The 22,794-nt window shown below is 41.6% G+C and overlaps 1 protein-coding gene and 1 long non-coding RNA gene across 3 annotated transcripts in view; one reads left to right on the forward strand and one right to left on the reverse strand.

Moving 5' to 3' along the window:
* The window catches only part of spns2 (spinster homolog 2 (Drosophila)), a 214,829-nt gene that overhangs the window by 29,975 nt on the left and 162,060 nt on the right, over window positions 1-22,794 (forward strand). The window lies entirely within an intron of this gene.
* Window positions 7,265-20,942, reverse strand: LOC117517856. Its single transcript, XR_004562870.1, has 3 exons — window positions 20,926-20,942; window positions 11,889-11,892; window positions 7,265-7,343 (listed from the first exon to the last, which is right to left on the reverse strand). It is a non-coding gene; the product is annotated as an uncharacterized LOC117517856 (long non-coding RNA).

Consider the following 22,794-nt stretch of genomic DNA (forward strand, 5'->3'; position numbering starts at 1 on the left):
TCAGTCAGCTGTCCTGACCACACACACACACCCACACACACACACACACACAGAGCGGTGTGTGTGGATGATCCAGCCACATACATGCGCAGCGCTTCAACCAGCTGTTATCCCGACTGGACGCCTACAATTTCACATGGTGCCAACTACTTCTCTGTATTACATTACTGATCCATATGTAATAATGATTACTGACACATATCTGTCAAAAGCCGGAATAAATAAAAGTATGCGCCGAGTGGGTCCATCTGAAGCTGTTCCAAAGGTGACTATTTATTCTATTGAGACTGTAATGGTTTGGTGATACAGTTGCAACGTCAGTCCTTCATATGTGTTACTGTGATATGATTGCTGGGTTGGATATGATGTGTCTTACAGCTGTGACAGCCCACTGACTCGCTGCACAGCTCACCTGACGGGGCTGTTACAAGTACATGGTCATGCCCTCTCATTACATAATGTGTTACATAATGTATGTGAATTATGATGACCATCACAGCTATAACACCACATGCAGCTGCGCAGCGCCCTCCCGTACGGAGAGTCAAAGGCTCTGCGCGGTGCACCACTTACACCCATAATGAGCATGATATTACTGATCCATTGTCAGTTCACCTCATGTGTCAGAGGATTTATCTGTATTCAAGTTATCGTGAGTCAGCGCATCTCCGTGACGTTCAGTGTTACATTTCAATAGCTGTAATTTCTTTTTGCACAAGCCACCAAAACATATAAACAAACAAACAATAAGGAAATGTTTAATAAAATAGAAATCAATTTAATATTAAGTTATCACCCTCTGCACACCATCATCAGCAGCCAGAGGAGCCTCTTCAGCCACAAACTGCTCCTTCCCAAGTGCAGGACCAACAGACTGAAAAACTCCTTTGTCCCTCAGGCCATCAGAGTGTACAACTCCTCACTCAGGGGGAGGAGGAACAGGAAGACAGAGGACAGGAAGGAGAGGAACAGTAGTAGCCAGTAAATCAGTACTGATCAGTATGTCTGGTATTTATATTTGTATTTGTATTTATATTTGCAAACTGATTTTCTTTTTTCACTTTTGATACTCTGTGTGCTTCTTACCCTGTGTGCTGCTATACAATGCTGCTGGAACCTCAGTTTCACTAAGGGAGTCTTCCCTCAGTGAAATTGATCAATAAAGTTGATCAATAAAGTTCAGTCTAATCTAATCTAATTTAATCTTGTGGAGACTGACTCTGCTACACAAAATGTGAGGTGTTTTAAAAAACACAAAACACAGAATTAGACTGCAGCCACAAATCCTCAGACACACAGAAACTGTATTTTTTTTCTTTTGGTTTGATCTCACAGATGAACAGCGTGTTGAGTCTAATCCTGGTTAGCTGCAGCGGCTCGGAAAGCAGCACGCACGCTTTTTTTAAACCTGCAGCTAGCATTAGCGCTTCCACAGCTGCTAGCACAATATTTACTGTGTTTATTTACAGCAGCTCTTTATTTGAAAAGCTTAACTTCATGAGCTAAAATTAAATCTTTTCCCCCGTTTACGTGTGATGCTGCAAGTAGCCGAGCCTGGCAGAGGGATTATGGAACCTTTTAGTTCAGAGAAAGTCTTCGTGTGTTGTTGTGAGTCTTTGTGTGTCGTTTTGAGTCTTTCTGTATCATTGTGAGTCTTTGTGTGTTGTTGTGAGTCTTTGTGTGTCGTTTTGAGTCTTTGTGTGTGTTGTTGTGAGTCTTTGTGTGTCGTTTTGAGTCTTTCTGTATCATTGTGAGTCTTTCTGTGTTGTTGTGAGTCTTTGTGTGTCGTTATGAGTCTTTCTGTATCATTGTGAGTCTTTCTGTGTTGTTGTAAGTCTTTGCATGTCGGTGTGAGTCTTTGCACACTGTTGTGTCTTTGTGTGTTGTTGTGAGTCTTTGCGCGTTGTTGTGAGTCTTTGCATGTCGTTGTAAATCTTTATGTGTTGTTGTGAGTGTTTGTGTGTCGTTGTGAATCTGTGCGTATTGTGTGTGTGTCTTTGCGCATCAATGTGTCTTTATGTGTTGTGAGTCTTTGCGCATCGATGTGTGTTTGTGTGTCGTTTTGAGTCTTTCTGTATCATTGTGAGTCTTTGTGTGTTGTTGTGAGTCTTTGCGCATCGATGTGTCTTTGTGTGTCGTTTTGAGTCTTTCTGTATCATTGTGAGTCTTTGTGTGTTGTTGTGAGTCTTTGTGTGTCGTTTTGAGTCTTTCTGTGTTGTTGTGAGTCTTTGTGTGTCGTTTTGAGTCTTTCTGTATCATTGTGAGTCTTTCTGTGTTGTTGTGAGTCTTTGTGTGTCGTTTTGAGTCTTTCTGTATCATTGTGAGTCTTTCTGTGTTGTTGTAAGTCTTTGCATGTCGGTGTGAGTCTTTGCACACTGTTGTGTCTTTGTGTGTTGTTGTGAGTCTTTGTGCGTCATTGTGAGTCTTTGCGCGTTGTTGTGAGTCTTTGCATGTCGTTGTAAATCTTTATGTGTTGTTGTGTTTGTGTGTCGTTGTGAATCTGCGTATTGTGTGTCTGTCTTTGCGCATCGATGTGTCTTTGTGTGTTGTTGTGAGTCTTTGTGTGTCGTTGTGAATCCATGCGTATTGTGTGTGAGTCTTTGCGCATCGATGTGTCTTTGTGTGTTGTTGTGAGTCTTTGCGCATCGATGTGTCTTTGTGTGTCGTTGTGAGTCTTTGCGTATTGTGTGTGAGTCTTTGCGCATCGATGTGTCTTTGTGTGTTGTTGTGAGTCTTTGCGTGTCGGTGTGAGTCTTTGTGTGTTGTTGTGAGTCTTTGTGTGTCGTTTTGAGTCTTTCTGTATCATTGTGAGTCTTTCTGTGTTGTTGTAAGTCTTTGCGTGTCAGTGTGTGTCTTTGCACACTGTTGTGTCTTTGTGTGTCGTTGTAAATCTTTATGTGTTGTTGTGAGTCTTTGTGTGTCGTGAATCTTTGCGTATTGTGTGAGTCTTTGCACACTGTTGTGTCTTTGTGTGTTGTTGTGAGTCTTTGTGCGTCATTGTGAGTGTTTGCGTATTGTGTGTGAGTCTTTGCACACTGTTGTGTCTTTGTGTGTTGTTGTGAGTCTTTGTGTGTCGTTGTGAGTCTTTGCGTATTGTGTGAGTCTTTGCGCGTTGTTGTGTCTTTGTGTGTTGTTGTGAGTCTGTGCGTCGTTGTGAGTCTTTGCGTATTGTGTGAGTCTTTGCGTGTTGTTGTGTCTTTGTGTGTTGTTGTGTGTCTTTGCATGTCGTAAATCTTTGTGTTGTTGTGAGTGTTTGTGTGTCGTGAATCTTTGCGTATTGTGTGTGAGTCTTTGCGCATCGATGTGTCTTTGTTTGTTGTTGTGAGTCTTTGCGTCATTGTGAGTGTTTGCGTATTGTGTGTGAGTCTTTGCACACTGTTGTGTCTTTGTGTGTTGTTGTGAGTCTATGCATGTTGTTGTAAATCTTTGTGTTGTTGTATTTGTGTGTCGTGAATCTTTGCGTATTGTGTGTGAGTCTTTGCGCATCGATGTTTGTGTGTTGTTGTGAGTCTTTGCGTGTCGTTGTGAATCTTTATGTGTTGTTGTGAGTCTTTGTGTGTCGTTGTGAGTCTTTGCGTATTGTGTGTGAGTCTTTGCGCATCGATGTGTCTTTGCATGTCGTTGTGAATCTTTATGTGTTGTTGTGAGTCTTTGCGTATTGTGTGTGAGTCTTTGCGCATCGATGTTTGTGTGTTGTTGTGAGTCTTTGTGTGTCGTTGTGAGTCTTTGCGTATTGTGTGTGAGTCTTTGCGCATCGATGTGTCTTTGCATGTCGTTGTGAATCTTTATGTGTTGTGAGTCTTTGCGTATTGTGTGTGAGTCTTTGCGCATCGATGAGTCTTTGTGTGTCGTTGTGAGTTTTTGCGTATTGTGTGTGAGTCTTTGCGCATCGATGTGTCTTTGCGTGTTGTTGTGAGTCTTTGTGCATTGTTGAGTCTTTGTGTGTCATTGTGAGTCTGTGCATTGTTGAGTCTTTGTGTGTCATTGTGAGTCTTTGTGTGTTGTTGTGTCTGTGTGTTGTTGTGTCTTTGCATGTCGTTGTGAATCTTTGTGTTGTGAGTCTTTGTGTGTCGTTGTGAATCTTTATGTGTTGTGAGTCTTTGTGTGTCGTGAATCTGAGTATTGTGTGTGAGTCTTTGTGTGTTGTTGTGTCTTTGCATGTCGTTGTGAATCTTTGTGTTGTGAGTCTTTGTGTGTTGTTGTGAATCTTTGCGTATTGTGTGAGTCTTTGCGCATCGATGTGTCTTTGCGTGTTGTTGTGAGTCTTTGTGCATTGTTGAGTCTTTGTGTGTCATTGTGAGTCTTTGTGTGTTGTTGTGTCCACTCACCTGTTTCATGAGTTCCCCTCTCACACTTTGTGATTGTCAGTTTTTCTGAATGGGATGGCGTCACACGTCATGTGCGTTATCTTGTGCGCTGAACGTGTCATCCCCCGTAACACACTTACTGCAGTGGTGCACACACGTGCACACACGGCTCTCAGTGTGCAAAGACGAGAGGTCACTGTAAGCCTTAAATATCGTAAAGAATGTGTCACTGGTTTTGTGTTTCTAGGGTGTTGCTGACGGAGAGGTCACACGTGCATGTGGATGTGTGACACTGAACGTGAGACTTCATGTTCATCGTCTCTTGTTGAAAATGTGACTGATTAAGTGCTGGGTGGTTGATATGCAGGTTGCATGTTTCACACAAGGCTGTGACTCATGACCTTTTTCTATCAGACATTCAGTGTGTGTGTGTGTGTGTGTGGAATAGCTCAGGAACTGCTAGAGTGATTTCATTCATTTTGGCACATGACTTGCTGGCAATCACACCTTGGCATGACATTAATATTAAGGTCAAAGGTCAAGGTCATTGAAGAGTCTGAAAATCACATTTTTTCTAATAGTCTTGAAACTAAGTGAATGAAAAAAAATGATTTCAAGTACACACGAATCACCAGTTTGCCATCTGCTGATTTGAATGTGACATCATGATGATATCACTATATGCTGTCATGTGGCTGTATGTCATCCAAAATCCACATTTTTTTGGTAACCCTGTACGGAAGCGTATTGCATTCACTGGATAAGAAAAAAATTGACCACTGATGTCGTAATTACGAGATCAGGATCTCATAATTATGAGAAAAGATCTTGTAATTACGAGAAAAGATCTCATAATTACGAGATCAGGATCTCATAATTATGAGAAAAGATCTCATAAATACGAGAAAAGATCTCGTAATTATGACATCAGGATCTCATAATTATGAGAAAAGATCTCGTCATTATGACATCAGGATCTTATAATTATGAGAAAAGATCTCATAATTACGAGAAAAGATCTCGTAATTACGACCTCAGGATCTCGTAATTATGAGATCCAGCTTTTTTATTTACTTATTTTGTGTGTGTGTGTGTGTAAAATCGCTTCCATACAATGTGCTTCCGTACTTCCAGTCCCTCGGTAAAGACAAGCGTGAGAATGCCCGAGTCATAATCGAAAATCGGCCAATTTGTAACCTCCGACACTGCTCTGTGATCCACACCACAGCGCACACAAAGTGTGGATTTCCCACTAAACTGTTCCTAGATGAATGAAACTCCTCCAGCGAGGTGGGGCACGGGGCACACAGACTGGCATGTGCCCGGGTGGGAGTGAGCCCTGCTGTGTCCTTCAGTGGTCGGTGGGGCTGTGTGAGTTGGACATTCATCCGGGACCACTTCAGGGGAAAAATCCACACTTTGTGTTTGATTGTAGTGTGTTATCATCGACTGAGCTCAGCCCGCGTCTTTACTGAGGGACTGGAAGTACGGAAGTATAGACATAAAACAATTTAGACACCTGACCTTTTCTCATAATTACGAGATCCTGATGTCGTAATTATGCGCTTTTCTCGTAATTATGAGATCTTTTCTCGTAATTACGAGATCAGTGGTCAAATTTTTTTTTTATCCAGTGAATGCAATACGCTTCCATAACCCTGAAACTGGGACAGTGAAGAATGATGTAGAGTGCATATAAATCAGAAAATAAAATGTCACATGATGCCTTCATAGTAATATGTACATCAAACTATACTGTTATAGCGTCTGGATGCGGCAGTAGTCTGACACGGGCTCAAACCCCAGCCAAGGCCAGCTCTCATCCCCCCGACTGAACTGGGACAACGCTGAAGCTTGTCTACAGACACAGACAGTTACTGTGTCCGGGAATCAAACCCAGGTTTACATATTAGTAGGTCAACTCCTTATCCCACTGAGCTACCCACCAGTTTGGGGTGTTAGCGGAAACAGTGTCTGTGGAAGAATTTGGTGACAACACCTGAACTAATTATGTGTTTAGTTGTGCAGCAGAATGTTGCTTTCACTTCTTTGATTCTTCCATCTCATAAATGTTTCCTGGTCTGTTTCTAAATCCATAAATCCCAGACTACCACTTAAAAAAAGATGTTTTTTGGGGGGGGCAATACCGATATTAGGGAGTAAAAAAAAATTATGATACAGACATATCTGCCAATTTATACGTACAAAAAGGCAATGATTCCTGACATGTCATTATCAAACCCTTACAGCAAAAAAATGTAACTGAGGCTTGATGTTTTATAGTTCACACATAAACTTTTTGACAAATAATTATAATAACCAACATGCAGTGGTGGTGACCAAGCAGTTACTGTGCTTGTTTCCAGTTCAAAAAGTTCCCTGTTCAAGTCCACCCCTGTCCATTCTCCAGGTGAAGTGGAGTTGTGTCAGGAAGGGCATCCAGCGTAAAATTTGTGCCAAATCAATATGCAGATCCACCTCGGATCTGCTATAATGAGCTTCACTAAAAGACCCAGACTTTGGATAATGTTGAGGTCACGACCCGCACTGTTTACTATTAAAATGAATTTAAAAGGATAGGAAGCGTAGTGCCAAACCAAACGGCGAGTGAAAGCGTGTGACAATTCGAGTCACTTCTTGACAGCTTTTTGTGTTGATTTGTAATGACGTGAGACAGCATGTGCTCCAAGAACCATCAAGAATACACTATGAATGTTGTCACGCTCTATTACACATCACCGCTAATCACCACGAATCGACATGCTGAGTTGCGAACTCCATGAATCGAGGGTGAGTTGTAACATTTGTGGAAGATTTTTTTGGCAGTCAAAAACATGTTCCACGAATATCACAAACCGACATGTGCTGCCAAGAACCCTATTCAGATGCCTTAAGTCATATTACAAATGTCACGAATGACGGGAAAATTATATTTGTAACACTTCATGCCTATGTGCAAAGGCAGTGTTAGCTGGTGGCATAGTGACCACTTGGGCCTTGTTGCTACAAACCCTCACTCTGATTGACAATGAAAGACTAGCTCCCCCTGGTTCCTCCAGCTAATCAAGGGGTGATGGGCTCCCAGCTATGCTTAATAGCATTTTATACAATGATGTTGGAGTGCTCTGCTGGACAAAGAATGAAATAAGACCATTTCAACTGCCAAAGTGTTTTGTGCATTGTTTATTCTTAAAATAAAAATGTTCATATCAGGAAAAATAACAATGATACTGATGCATTGGTGAAAGGCTCATATTGGCTGACAGTATCAGCCAACTTGGCATACTGGTCTATGCTTTGTTAAAAAAACCTAACATTTATATTGTGTAATAATCCACATGAAAAAGGTTGCAGGATAAAAGCTGTTATTTGAATGTGGAATAAAATGATGATAACATTGATGTTGCTTTAAAAAAATGACGAGCTGTTCAATGTCCTGAGATGGCATGCTGTGCGGCAGGTATGTGGGCGGAGCTTTCACCAAACAACCTGGAATGTGGATGAAGCAAGAGACAAACAAATGAAATGCTTTCATTTGTTTTCTCACGCTAAAAAGAAGTCCAACCTCATGCTCACACCTCATGTCAGACATTTGTCTGAATAGCGAGAACATTTAGTCATACAAGCAATGCCAGACGCTCTTTTTTTAAACGTCACATTTAAATATCATTGCACTCAGTAATAGTTTCCGTACGTGATGTTTCTGAATGGCACCTTGAGGTCATTTTTTTGCACAATGAGTGTGTGCACAAAATAATTGTGTTTGATAAAACACCACAAAAGCTGATGAGCTGCATCTATAATTCATGAAAATATAATAAAAGCACTTTAAAGTTTGCTGAATACAGCTGCAGAGAGGTCACACTGACAAGGACTCTGAATACAAAAAATAAGAAGAAGGACAAAAAAGAAATCTTTCATTTGCCCGTCTGTGGGAGAGAAATCCAGGAGGAAGCCGGAAAGAAAAACGTGTTTGATGTTAACATACAGGTGTAAACTACAGGAGACGTCACGACATAATGTCACAGCAGCAGCTGTGCTGCAGAGGCCAAAAACACCGCAGGTTCCTGTTCCTCCTGAAAGAAATGTGCTGCCACAGAAAGTTTATTAATGCTGATTTTAAAAGATGATAATGCATCTTTATTATTATTATTATTATTATTTACAGGAAATTTCCAATTAGTGGAGGATCTAAAAATTTGACATATCTTGGAAGACTTGACAGATTCTATGAAGGTGTCTGTTGTGAACCAAAATATTGACCTTAAAGATGATGACCTTAAAACTTCAACCTCAAGGTCATAATAGTTTAACAAACAGTGTGGAGCCAATGGATTGAACATGGTAGAAGCGTTATCTGTTAGTTGAAGATAAAGTGGTTCAGTTTTGGACAGAACTTGATTAAATGTCAAGACAACAAAGAACCACAGCCACAAAGAATTCATTTAGATGAATTATTATCAAACATGTCAGATTTGGAGTCTCTGAGTGCCTCTTCATTTATTTATTTATTAACTATTTTCTGACATTTTAGTATAAATTTAATTTGGCTTAAAAAATAATTATTACTTTTTTTTCTTACAAAATAATCGGTACCAAAATTTTTCATAGATTACGATCCAGTAAAATAAATAAATAAATCAAAACATTTTCTTTAATTAAATTGATTTGTTAACATCTTCCACCAAACTATATTAGGTTAGTTAAAAGCAAAGATAATAAATTTATCTAACTAAATGAACTTAATCAGTTTAGCAAAGACATGCAGGGAACACAAAGTGCATTTTTCATCCAACTGCAACCTAAATTTCCGTAGTTACAGGAGCACAGTATTCCGGAGTATACCTCAAGAGTTTTTAATTTACACAATTAAAACTCAAAGTGAGCGGATCCTGCTTTAATATGGACCTGTGCACATGCCTGAGGTGCTGAGAGCTTTGCTGGCTGTTGACAGGTTGGTTAACTCGCCAGCTGCCTGGAAATAAGAGAACTCATTATTTTATCCTGCACATTAATTGCAGCTTCTGTATTTCAGGCAGCGTGTGACTGCATATCTGTTGTAAATCGATAATGCACTTCAGTACTCTTTTTTATGTCTGCTAGCAGGGCTGCACCGTCTCTGCAGGGCCTCTTTGTTGTGTACTGAGACAGACTGTGTCTGGATAATCTTGAACCGAACCCTCTTTGAGCCTCACAAAATTGTGTCTGAATTGCTCCATTTCAAAATTCCACATAAGCGATCCTCCTCCGGGTCAGCAGTGAAGGTTTCATTATTCCTAAGAAACTCCGGCGTGAATACGTGCACCTCACTGAGGTCCCCCGACAGCCAAACTGCCTCAAATACCTTTTCTACGCCTCACTGCATCTCAATACATCTCATCATACAAACAAACACTGGCTGTAATATTGATGAGATATAGGTTGAGTCAACTCCCAGGATGCTTCAGGAATCCTGTCCGCTATAGCATCAAATATTTAGCATTTATCGGCTGGCGCTAATGCACTGCCGCCCCTGAGTTGAATTCAGACTTTTGATTAGTCAAAGAGGTTATAAAATGCCTTTTAATCAAAGCGGTGCAGCTGGCAATCCTGCAGGACTTTGATTTGATTCTACCCCAGACTGGCTGTTGCAGATTTAGAGGATTAGAGTGAAAGCTGTCTGTGATATCAGAGGTTTCTGTCCAGCGGAATCATAAAATAACAGCTATCCTCATGCACAGTGATCTCAAAGCAGTGCACCGGAAATATGCATTCCGCGTGATCTGAAACCAGCCCTCTGGGTCACATGTTTGACGATAAAACTTGATTTACTGTGCATGTTGTGCATGTACAGTGGTCAGTATTTGTACCTCTGAAACAGTTTTAGTCTCACTTCAATTTTGCTATGTGCTGTAACACAAAATATTTGTGTCAGACACACACACTTACTGCACAGTACCTGCCTGCGTAGTCTGTGCAAAGAGGAAGGATTCAAAATGTATCCACCAGGGGGCAGATTTGCAATTAATCTTCTCCAGCTGATGATAGAATGCCTTCCTACTGTTCCTATTCTTTTGACATATTTTTTGACATTATTGTGGACAAAATCTCAGGGTTGTTGTTTTTTTTTTTGCCTCCAAGCCTTTCTACCATTTTTGTTTTGTTGTTGTTTTTCCAATGTGAGATCCATTCGGTGTTCAGCGTTTCCCACAATGCCCCTGGGGGCTGCCTGCACTTCCCAGAATGCACCATGGTGCCAGCAGAGTTCCACTGTCTCACAGTGCATGTAAACAACGGCAAAGTGAGGACGTGGATGGCGTTGATTTAGCAAGTTTACGGGCGATTATGATGATTATATGCTCTCCCAAGTTGAAAGGGGAGGAGGTAAACTGAAGCAAAATGATCACAATTGAAATATATATGGTGATGGACAGGTTGATGGATAACATCAGACAAGAGCCTCGTCTGTGTGCACTACAATGATTGCCAATGATGCTGTGATCTGAATTGAAATGAGAGAGCAGGTTGAGATGAGCCTGGAGAGGTGGAGATATGCTCTGGAGAGAAGGGGAATGAAAGTCAGTAGGAGCAAGACAGAGCACATGTACATGAAGGAGAGAGTACTGTGGAAGTTTTCAAAAATACTTGAATTCATCTGTTAAAAATAATGGAGAGGTGAGGAAGAGTGTAGGCAGGGTGGAGTGACAGAAGGATATCTGCATGAGTGAAAAGGAGCATTTGGTGTATGTATGTGTACATGTATATATATATATCGTGAAATTGGTACTCTGTGAGCACATCCAGAGCTTCTTAGTAGGTTTGTGCTTTTCACTCACTAGAAGGGGAAACACTGACTTTCTTGCTTGTTTTTATTTAGGAAATTATACCTCCTGTTGAAGCTCTTCAACATTCCCCGCTCAGGTTGTTTCCCAGACATTTGCAGCATGTTTCCTTTCTGCACAGCAGAGAAAGGAAGTGGAATGGAAAAAGCGCTCTCCGCCCATTGCAGCCACATGGCAAGGGAGGAGAGCAGTCGGTCAGGAGCCCGCCGGCCACAGTCGGGCATATTTGTGGTTGACTTTCTCCTCGCTGCAGTCTGCTCTCTCCGGTTTGTTCTGCCTGTGCGCTCTCTCTCACTCCCCTCTTCCCGCTAAAATCTGAGAGGAGAACCCCGAAGACGATCTCCCTTGTCTGACAAGCATCTCTCACTCATTATGTCTCCCCTTTCTGCCTTTCCCAGACTATTTATACTGACGGGGTGACACGTGAAAGGGATCACCCCTCAGCAGGAACCAACGGGGAGGTTCTGGCCACATCAGCAGAGCGGTTCACCGCTACCCGTTACACTCCAGCCAGAATGAATGACTTCCATCCTTTTTCTGGCACTCTTACTCACACACACACACACACGGAGTGGGAAACCAGGGGAAAGGGGAACACACACATATAACAAGCGATATGTATATATATAAACAATGGAAACGTGGTTTTAAAAAAAAGCCTCCTCTGGCTGAACAGCCACCTCCTGTTTGTTTGCGCCTCGTGACGTTTCAGTTCCTCTCGCACTCGTCACTGCTGTTCTTTTAACCTAAGTTTACTGACCAGCCTAAATAGAACCACTGGGTTGCAGTCCCACGTGTGCCTGGTGGGGATTTGATATGAAAGTCTGTGTGTGTGAGTGTGTGTGTGTGTGTGTGTGCGGCTACAGTCACTTGTGGTGTGTTTGTGAGTGGATGTTCGTCCCAGAGGAGTGGCGCTGGAAGCATGCATCACGGCACGAACGCTGCGCCTGAAAAAACAACACGCTGCAGCCTTGCTTTAACATTTCCTCCACGTCACACCGGCATTGTGCATTGTGGAAATGGAATGTACATCAAGATGGTTTTTGAGGTTTGTTCTTACTGAAACTCATTTTGTGCAGTGAATCTGGATGGGTCATGGTTATGTTTGTCAGAGATCAGCTACAAATTACATCTCAGGCCACTGGCCCAAATCACGGTTGCTTCTCAGCCTCTTGGGGTCCCCACAGTGGATCTGTACTGGATGTAAATTTTAGCCTTCCTCCAGCTCTACATGGAGAAACCTCCCCACAGCTCCTGGTATTCCTAAGCAGTCTCCAGTCCAAGAACTAACCAGCGTCTACTCTGCTTCACATCTGAGATGTGCCGGGATCAGGTGTGCACAGAGCAGCAGGTCTTATTGTTTGCACCATTTTACAGCCGTCACACTCAAATTCACTTCGCATCGTCTCCTAATTGGACACTTCTTAAAAATTCCTTTGCATGTATACACCACACGTGTGCTCTTGTTGAGTAATATGAAATCACAAATCAGATTTTTCACAGGATGTTTGGGATTCTGACACCTGGAAATGAGATTCAGATCTGAAGTCTGATCTCTGTCAATGTGACTGTTGTGAGAAATGGTCACAACAATCACAATACTTTTTTTTTAATAGTCTGAAGACCTATTAAAAATATTTATATTTTTTATTTATTTGCATTGATTTGGGCCACCTTTGTCTATAGACCAAATCTGATTCAGATGTACATTGGGTTTGATCTCAAGCTATATACGTAAATGCTCTGAGAATGTTAAAAATATCAATCAATCTTTTTCAGATTTTTGCATGGATTTGGGCCATTATACAACCCCTGGCAAAAATTATGGAATCACCGGCCTCAGAGGATGTTCATTCAGTTGTTTAATTTTGTAGAAAAAAAGCAGATCACACACATGACACAAAACTAAAATCATTTCAAATGGCAACTTTCTGGCTTTAAGAAACACTATAAGAAATCAAGAAAAAAAAGATTGTGGCAGTCAGTAACGGTTACTTTTTTAGACCAAGCAGAGGAAAAAAATATGGAATCACTCAATTCTGAGGAAAAAATTATGGAATCACCCTGTAAATTTTCATCCCCCAAATTAACACCTGCATCAAATCAGATCTGCTCATTGACATTGACCCTATGCCATGACATTGACCCTATGTGTCTTTTTGCAAGGAATGTTTTTGCAGTTTTTGCTCTATGGCAAGATGCATTATCATCTTGAAAAATGATTTAATCATCCCCAAACATCCTTTCAATTGATGGGACAAGAAAAGTGTCCAAAATATCAACGTAAACTTGTGCATTTATTGATGATGTAATGACAGCCATCTCCCCAGTGCCTTTACCTGACATGCAGCCCCATATCATCAATGACTGTGGAAATTTACATGTTCTCTTCAGGCAGTCATCTTTATAAATCTCACTGGAAAGGCACCAAACAAAAGTTCCAGCATCATCACCTTGCCCAATGCAGATTCGAGATTCATCACTGAATATGACTTTCATCCAGTCATCCACAGTCCACGATTGCTTTTCCTTAGCCCATTGTAACCTTGTTTTTTTTCTGTTTAGGTGTTGATGCCTTTCGTTTAGCTTTTCTGTATGTAAATCCCATTTCCTTTAGGCGGTTTCTTACAGTTCGGTCACAGACGTTGACTCCAGTTTCCTCCCATTCGTTCCTCATTTGTTTTGTTGTACATTTTTCGATTTTTGAGACATATTGCTTTAAGTTTTTTGTCTTGATGCTTTGATGTCTTTCTTGGTCTACCAGTATGTTTGCCTTTAACAACCTTCCCATGTTGTTTGTATTTGGTCCAGAGTTTAGACACAGCTGACTGTGAACAACCAACATCTTTTGCAACATTGCGTGATGATTTACCCTCTTTTAAAAGTTTGATAATCCTCTCCTTTGTTTCAATTGACATCTCTTGTGTTGGAGCCATGATTCATGTCAGTCCACTTGGTGCAACAGCTCTCCAAGGTGTGATCACTCCTTTTTAGATGCAGACTAACGAGCAGATCTGATATGATACAGGTGTTAGTTTTGGGGATGAAAATTTACAGGGTGATTCCATAATTTGTTCCTCAGAATTGAGTGATTACATATTTTTTTCCTCTGCTTGGTCTAAAAAAGTAACAGTTACTGACTGCCACAATCTTTTTTTCTTGATTTCTTATAGTGTTTCTTAAAGCCAGAAAGTTGCCATTTGAAATGACTTTAGTTTTGTGTCATGTCTGTGATCTGCTTTTTTTCTACAAAATTAAACAACTGAATGAACATCCTCCGAGGCCGGTGATTCTATAATTTTTGCCAGGGGTTGTAAATGTGATCAAAATTGGATTCAAGACTGGCTCATAGCTCATCTGTGACGTGATTGCTGTAGAAATGGACATAACATTACGTTGGGTCTTTTCTGGGTCGTGTGAGCAAGTGAAAAAAGAGAGGGGACAAAAAAAAAAAAGATTTTTGCAGAGATTTGAGCCATTTGTATATGCGGTCCAAATCTCTGCAAAACTGGATTATATCTAATCACTGGTGATGTTTTTGTTTTTAAAATTGTAATAGCAATCACTTGGGATCATTCTTGGACAGTGCAAACACACAAAAACAGTCACATTTATTTAGTACTAATTTGGACCTCTTTTATATGTGGTCCAAATTGAATTTGTATGTAATCAATGATTATCTGATTACTCTGAGGATTCTAATAGCATTCCTGTTACCTGTTATGGGTCGTGCACTGCAGACACACAAAAAACAGATTTTTCTTCTTTTCGGGGTGGTGTTGGTGGTGGTGGTGGGGGGGGGGGGGGGGGTACTGATATGGGTCATTTATATATGTGGTTTCATATCTGATTTGTATTTGATGTCTGGTGATGTGACATCTTTGTGAATGGTTATAACAGAAGCTGGTCACTTACAAATGATCAATTCACACAGTTAAATGCAGAGGACAAATTGACAATAAAAGGTTATATTATTATTATTAGTAGTAGTAAAACCACCTAAAATATGGCCATTTTAATTAATTAATTAATTTATTTTTCATTGTAATAAATTACACATTTGATCTCCACTGATTTACAAATTGTAGTCTATGAATATGGAACAAGTGACCTTATAATGTAAAAAAATAAAAAGCCCTGAATGAAAGGACTATTCATGGGCAACTATTATTGACAAGTCACTGCTCTAAATGCAGCATTTGTGGTATGCTTACGTTCCCCAAATTGAGTATATTTTTTCTAAGGCAGTGGTGAAATAACTAGTCATAATGATGGAATTATGAGAGTGTGGAATAAGTGTCAGGTCTGCATTGCAATGAGCTGTGTCAACTGTTTGCACGAAACACTGCAGCCACATATAGTTTAAAAATAACTACAGTGCATCCAGAAAGTATTCACAGAGCTACGCTTTTTCCACATTTTATGTTACAGACTTAGTCTAAAATGGATGAAATTAAATTTTCCCTTAAAATTCTACACACAATACCCCATAATGACCATGTGAAAAAGTTTTTTTTTTTTGGAATAAGGCTGTAACATAACAAAATTTGGGAAAAGTGAAGCACTATGAATACTTTCCATTTGCACTGTATAAAACTGAGCCTGGGCTGTGCTTTTCCTTTGCACAAACCATGCAAATGGGTAATTTAAATGAACAATTTTCTTCATGGATATTTGTGTGTCTGAGCGTCTTTATTATTTGAGTCAGCGTCAGAGACGGAGTGGTCTGCAAGGTAGCTTTTGGTGTACATTACTAAAGCTCTTGGTTCAGCGTGTACGCGTGTGCCATCACTGTAAGTGAACATGGAAGTCACTGTGCCTATTGTGTGCTGTCAGGAAGATCGGCATTCCTGCACTGCTTCTTGCTCAAATGCACAGGGGCCCCTGAAGGCTCAGGTCTTGAGAAACTCATTAACAGTCTTTAATTAAATGGAACCATGGGGTAATGTTTGCATTGTTGCCACAACCAGAGGACTTGAATAAAAATCTGTTGCTTATGAAGATTTTAGCAGATGATGCCCCCATTGATAGAAAAGTAGTAGCTAACAGTTATGGTCACTGTTGATGAATCTGTTGATTATTTTTGTAAATTTAGTTAAGTAGGGCAGCATGGTGGCTTGGTGGTTAGCACTGTTGCCTCACAGCTAGAAGGTCATGGGATCGAATCCCACTTGTGGCCTTTCTGTGTGGAGTTTCCATGTTCTCCCCGTGTTTGTGTGGGTTCTCTCCGGGTGCTCTGGCTTCTTCCCACATCCAAAGACATGCAAGTTATGTGGATTGGAAACTTTAAATTGCCCGTAGGTGTGTGTGTGCGGGTGTGAGTATGTTTGTTTGTCTGTATGTGGCCCTGCGACAGACTGGTGTCCTGTCCAGGAAGTGCCCCGCCTCATGCCCTATGAGTGCTGGGATAGACTCCAGCCCCCCGTGACCCTTAATTGGAGCAAGCAGTTGAAGGTGAGTGCAGTTGATTTGTTGTTTGATCTAAAAAATTGCAAAAGAAGCTCAGGGGCTGCAGCTTCACATTTCTTGTCCACAATTTAAACATTTAAACTCGACGGGAATTCAGTGGAACACATACCATCACCATTCGCCCTATTGAGATATCCCATAATCCCTTGCATGCCAAAGAGTCTCTGCAGTCTAAACAACATGGAGAAACCACATGACGACAATAGCAAATAAACATTATACAACCAAAATGTGATTTTTTTTTATGCTTTTCATCATGTTAATAAGAGACTGCTGCATGAGACCCTGAAAACGTGCTAAAACAAATATTCCAAATATTCCCTGTCATTTAACCTGCGTGGATCTTCAAAAACGCAAACTGAATTTCAGACATTTTATATATATTACTTTGGAACAAACAACACAAACAGTGTTGTAATAAGCAGGACGTTAAAGAGCAAACTTCACTTTCTTCCAGAACAACATGAACAGGAAGCGATCGAGACTCACAGCGATTCCCATTGAAAATAATGGAGGAACAACCTGAGCTTCTCACATGTTTACATAAAACAAACACAATAACAACGTCTAAAAACCCAGATAATATATTCACCAGAGTTTTAGGCACAATATACAAAGAGTTTTATGTTGCGATGTTAATGCTGTTGTCCGTGTGCATTTGAAACCTCAGTAGGGCAAATAGCACAGCAGGCCCTTTACCCATATTACTCATACCATCAAATCATATTACAGTACTTTCACATTTATATTTAGGATACTTTATACTTTTTACTTTACAAGCATGATTTCCTGATGAATTAGTGGGAGATACCAAAAAACAAAACAAAACAAAACACCAAATGCTCACTCAGATCACTTTGGTGATGTTAAAAGCTCAGGTTCTTGTCGTCTCTTGACTTTTTTTTTCTTCCAGTGCAGCATTGCTATGGCAACTACACTAGGTGTTGTGAGTGCAGTCGGTGATCTCGGATACAGCACAGAATGCACCTCTGAAAAATTGCTGTTGATTTGCTCCAGTTGGACAAAAATAATACCAAGTAAATAAATAACTGGAACTGGTGATGATGAGAAAAGTGCCATCGGGGCCGAGGAAGGGGAGCTGGGTGACGAGGTGAAGGAGCGACGGGTGAAGGAGCGACTGGCTTTGAAAAAGAGACGTTCAAAGGTTTAGTTGGGGGTAGAGATGATGCTCGTGGTCGTCTGCTGCACAAACACAGAGCTGCTGTAATCCCTCACAGATTAGCACAGTTCATCACACACATCAGTGAGTTTGAATATTGTTCAATAGTGCGACTCCTTTGGATCGCATATCCAGCACTTTTCTCACTATAACGAGCCGTTTGCACACATTCGGTGGCTGGAACAACAATTACCTCCAGCGCATCAGGCTCTTATACCTTACTGTCACATTATAAGGTACCATTTATTTTGGTGGCTTTGTGACATCACAGTGCCTTTATAGGTATAAGAGGTCTGTCAATAAAGTATAGGTCCTTTTTATTTTTTTCAAAAACTGTATGGATTTCATTCATATGTTTTTACGTCAGACATGCTTGAACCCTCGTGCGCATGCGTGAGTTTTTCCACGCCTGTCGGTGACGTCATTCGCCTGTGAGCACTCCTTGTGGGAGGAGTCGTCCAGCCCCTCGTCGGAATTCCTTTGTCTGAAAAGTTGCTGGCGCTTTGTTTGATCAAAATTTTTTCTAAACCTGTGAGACACATCAAAGTGGACACGGGTCGAAAAATTAAGCTGGTTTTCGGTGAAAATTTTAACGGCTGATGAGAGATTTTGAGGTGATACTGTCGCTTTAAGGACTTCCCACGGTGCGAGACGTCGCTCAGCGCTCTCAAGCGCCGTCGTCAGCCTGTTTCAAGCTGAAAACCTCCACATTTCAGGCTCTATTGATCCAGGACGTCGTGAGAGAACAGAGAAGTTTCAGAAGAAGTCGGTTTCAGCATTTTATCCGGATATTCCACTGTTAAAGGAGATTTTTTTTAATGAAAGACGTGCGGGCGGATTGCAGCGTCGGCTCGCAGCCGCTGCGACGCTCCGCCACAGGAAAAACACCTCTGTTGGAAGCCTTAAGGACAAGTTGGAACATGTCCTGCTGTTAAACAATTTCTCATATACTCACTCCACTGAAAGCCATCAAAAGCCGCCTGGATTTTACAAATGGTTATCAACACGGAGGTGTTTTTCCTGTGCCGCCGCACCGCGCCGGCTGCGTCCCGACGCATGGACCCGTACGCATGTCTTTCATTAAAAAAATCTCCTTTAACAGTGGAATATCCGGATAAAATGCTGAAACCGACTTCTTCTGAAACTTCTCTGTTCTCTCACGATGTCCTGGATCAACAGAGCCTGAAATGTGAAGGTTTTCAGCTTGAAACAGGCTGACGACGGCGCCTGAGAGCGCTGCGCGACGTCTCGCACCGTGGGAAGTCCTTAAAACCTCAAAATCTCTCATCAGCCGTTAAAATTTTCACTGAAAACCAGCTTAATTTTTCGAACCGTGTCCACTTCGATGTGTCTCACAGGTTTAGAAAAAATTTTGATCAAAGTCTCTCAGCAACTTCTCAGACAAAGGAATTCCGACGAGGGGCTGGACGACTCCTCCCACAAGGAGTGCTCACAGGCGAATGACGTCACCGACAGGCGTGGAAAAACTCACGCATGCGCACGAGGGTTTAAGCATGTCTGATGTAAAAACATATGAATGAAATCCATATAGTTTTTGAAAAAAATAAAAAGGACCTATACTTTATTGACAGCCCTCGTAGAGTGTGTAACAATCACAGCTCTGTTTTTCTTATTTTTATCTTGTTTTTATCTTGTATATTTACTACCGGCTTGGCCTTTATTAAATGTCCGTGGGGAGTGTCCGGGAGGGACGTTTCACCATCTGGTGCAGGGTTCCCCGTCGCAGCAGGTGGCATGTGCTTCCTCCAGAGTAATTAGCTGCAGTGTTACTGTACAGCAATTGCTGTTTTACACCACTGATAGGAAGAAATGTTGCCTATCTATATGAAAAAGGCAAAGGAATTAGATTTTTAACATTGCATTTGTATGGTTTTTAAACTAAATTGTTTTAAAAAGACACACAACAGATCTGAGATGGATCTGCATGTTGATTTGGCACAAGTTTTACACTGTGCCCTTTGTACTCCACATTACATGGAGAATGGGCAAAGGTTGTCTTGGACCCTTCAGCTCTAAAAACAACAGCTCTAACAAACTTGGTTCCCATGGTGATTTGTTTTCTCATGTAGTTTTTAATATATTTTAGATGACTAACTCAATTTTATGTTGACCTTTGACCTGTGACCTTGACATGACCTGTGTGGAGAGGACAGCCCACAGAGGTTATCCACTAAATATGATTTTAATTTCTCTCTCTCTCTCTCTCTCTCACACACACACACACACACACACACACATAGACGGACATAGCCGTTACTATGTACATATTCAGTAGTTGTACAACAGGTATGCCTTTGATTTTTCAGGTCAGAAGGTCAAAGGTTGTGCCTATGGACTGGACGCTTGCATGGATTTCTCATCAGATTTATCTTTTGTTGTGTTATGTTCTGTTTTGTAAAACTTTGCAAAATCTTGTAACTGTTAGAATGGCCTAAGCATGGGCCACCCCTCTGAGTCTGGTCTGCTTGTGGTTTCTTCCTCAGTATCATCAGAGGGAGTTTTTCCTCACCACTGTCGCCTGTGTGCTTGCTCTGGGGGTTAGTAAGGTTAGACCTTACTTGTGTGAAGCGACTTGAGGCAGCTTTGTTGTTATTTGGCGCTATATAAATGAAAATAAATTGAATTTGAAGGTCAAAATTACTAGAATACTTTATGAGTATGATATCTGTGGTACACCCTTGACTGTGAACAAACTTTGTGTGTGTGTACATTAGTTAAGAACTCTGTTGATTTTGGACTCAAAAGGTCAAATTCCACAATTACCTGAACTTATTTTTTTAACCTTAACTTAAAATAAGCAGTAAATATTTACAGTGGGCTGAGTTTGATTAGTGCTATCCAGTGACCTAAGGTAATGACCAAATGCCTTAGTCACAGGGTTTCTTTGGAGCATCTTTAGGTATCGCTGAAATGACTTTGTGACAAACGAACCGTAGCTTTGGGAGACTCAGATGTGGAGCATCACTTGCACTGTGAGGGAACTTTAGCCACGACATTTTGGGCAAAAAAGTGCATTTCTCTTAACATGATCCAGCGTTGAGGACTCTGGCGGCTGAAGAAGGCTGGGGGCACGCCCATCTTTCACCTGGCTGTGATGGATGGTTACTTTGAAGAAGTGGGGATTGACTGGTTGTCTGCCTCTGTAGTTTGAAGGACCAAGGCGGTTCCATGGGGTGGTGGATGGGCACTGTGTGGGACCAACACACGCTCCCTGGTCTGACCTGAGGGGTGCTGTGTTCACTTTGTGATGAATCTTTTCTCGTTATGTGATTTGAAGTGTTTATGTTTGTGACTCAGCCAAACTGATATTACTTATTAGTTTCCCTCTGAATGTACACTCAACAAAAATATAAACGCAACACTTTTGGTTTTGCTCCCATTTTGTATGAGATGAACTCAAAGATCTAAAACTTTTTCCACATACACAATATCACCATTTCCCTCAAATATTGTTCACAAACCAGTCTAAATCTGTGATAGTGAGCACTTCTCCTTTGCTGAGATAATCCATCCCACCTCACAGGTGTGCCATACCAAGATGCTGATTAGACACCATGATTAGTGCACAGGTGTGCCTTAGACTGCCCACAATAAAAGGCCACTCTGAAAGGTGCAGTTTTGTTTTATTGGGGGGGGGTACCAGTCAGTATCTGGTGTGACCACCATTTGCCTCATGCAGTGCAACACATCTCCTTCACATAGAGTTGATCAGGTTGTCAATTGTGGCCTGTGGAATGTTGGTCCACTCCTCTTCAATGGCTGTGCGAAGTTGCTGGATATTGGCAGGAACTGGTACACGCTGTCGTATACGCCGGTCCAGAGCATCCCAAACATGCTCATTGGGTGACATGTCCGGTGAGTATGCCGGCCATGCAAGAACTGGGACATTTTCAGCTTCCAAGAATTGTGTACAGATCCTTGCAACATGGGGCCGTGCATTATCCTTCTGCAACATGAGGTGATGTTCTTGGATGTATGGCACAACAATGGGCCTCAGGATCTCCTCACGGTATCTCTGTGCATTCAAAATGCCATCAATAAAATGCACCTGTGTTCTTCGTCCATAACAGACGCCTGCCCATACCATAACCCCACCGCCACCATGGGCCACTCGATCCACAACATTGACATCAGAAAACCGCTCACCCACACGACGCCACACACGCTGTCTGCCATCTGCCCTGGACAGTGTGAACCGGGATTCATCCGTGAAGAGAACACCTCTCCAACGTGCCAAACGCCAGCGAATGTGAGCATTTGCCCACTCAAGTCGGTTACGACGACGAACTGGAGTCAGGTCGAGACCCCGATGAGGACGACGAGCATGCAGATGAGCTTCCCTGAGATGGTTTCTGACAGTTTGTGCAGAAATTCTTTGGTTATGCAAACCGATTGTTCCAGCAGCTGTCTGAGTGGCTGGTCTCAGACGATCTTGGAGGTGAACATGCTGGATGTGGAGGTCCTGGGCTGGTGTGGTTACACGTGGTTGTGAGGCTGGTTGGATGTACTGGCAAATTCTCTGAAACGCCTTTGGAGACGGCTTATGGTAGAGAAATGAACATTCAATACACGAGCAACAGCTCTGGTTGACATTCCTTCTGTCAGCATGCCAATTGCACGCTCCCTCAAATCTTGTGACATCTGTGGCATTGTGCTGTGTGATAAAACTGCACCTTTCAGAGTGGCCTTTTATTGTGGGCAGTCTAAGGCACACCTGTGCACTAATCATGGTGTCTAATCAGCATCTTGATATGGCACACCTGTGAGGTGGGATGGATTACCTCAGCAAAGGAGAAGTGCTCACTATCACAGATTTAGACTGGTTTGTGAACAATATTTGAGGGAAATGGTGATATTGTGTATGTGATCTAGATGATTTAGATCTTTGAGTTCATCTCATACAAAATGGGAGCAAAACCAAAAGTGTTGCGTTTATATTTTTGTTGAGTGTAAATTGCATCAACCTGAGGTGAGGAAAGGAGGTGGTTTATCACCT

Source organism: Thalassophryne amazonica, chromosome 9 (assembly GCF_902500255.1).
Source record: "Thalassophryne amazonica chromosome 9, fThaAma1.1, whole genome shotgun sequence".
NCBI lineage: Eukaryota > Metazoa > Chordata > Actinopteri > Batrachoidiformes > Batrachoididae > Thalassophryne > Thalassophryne amazonica.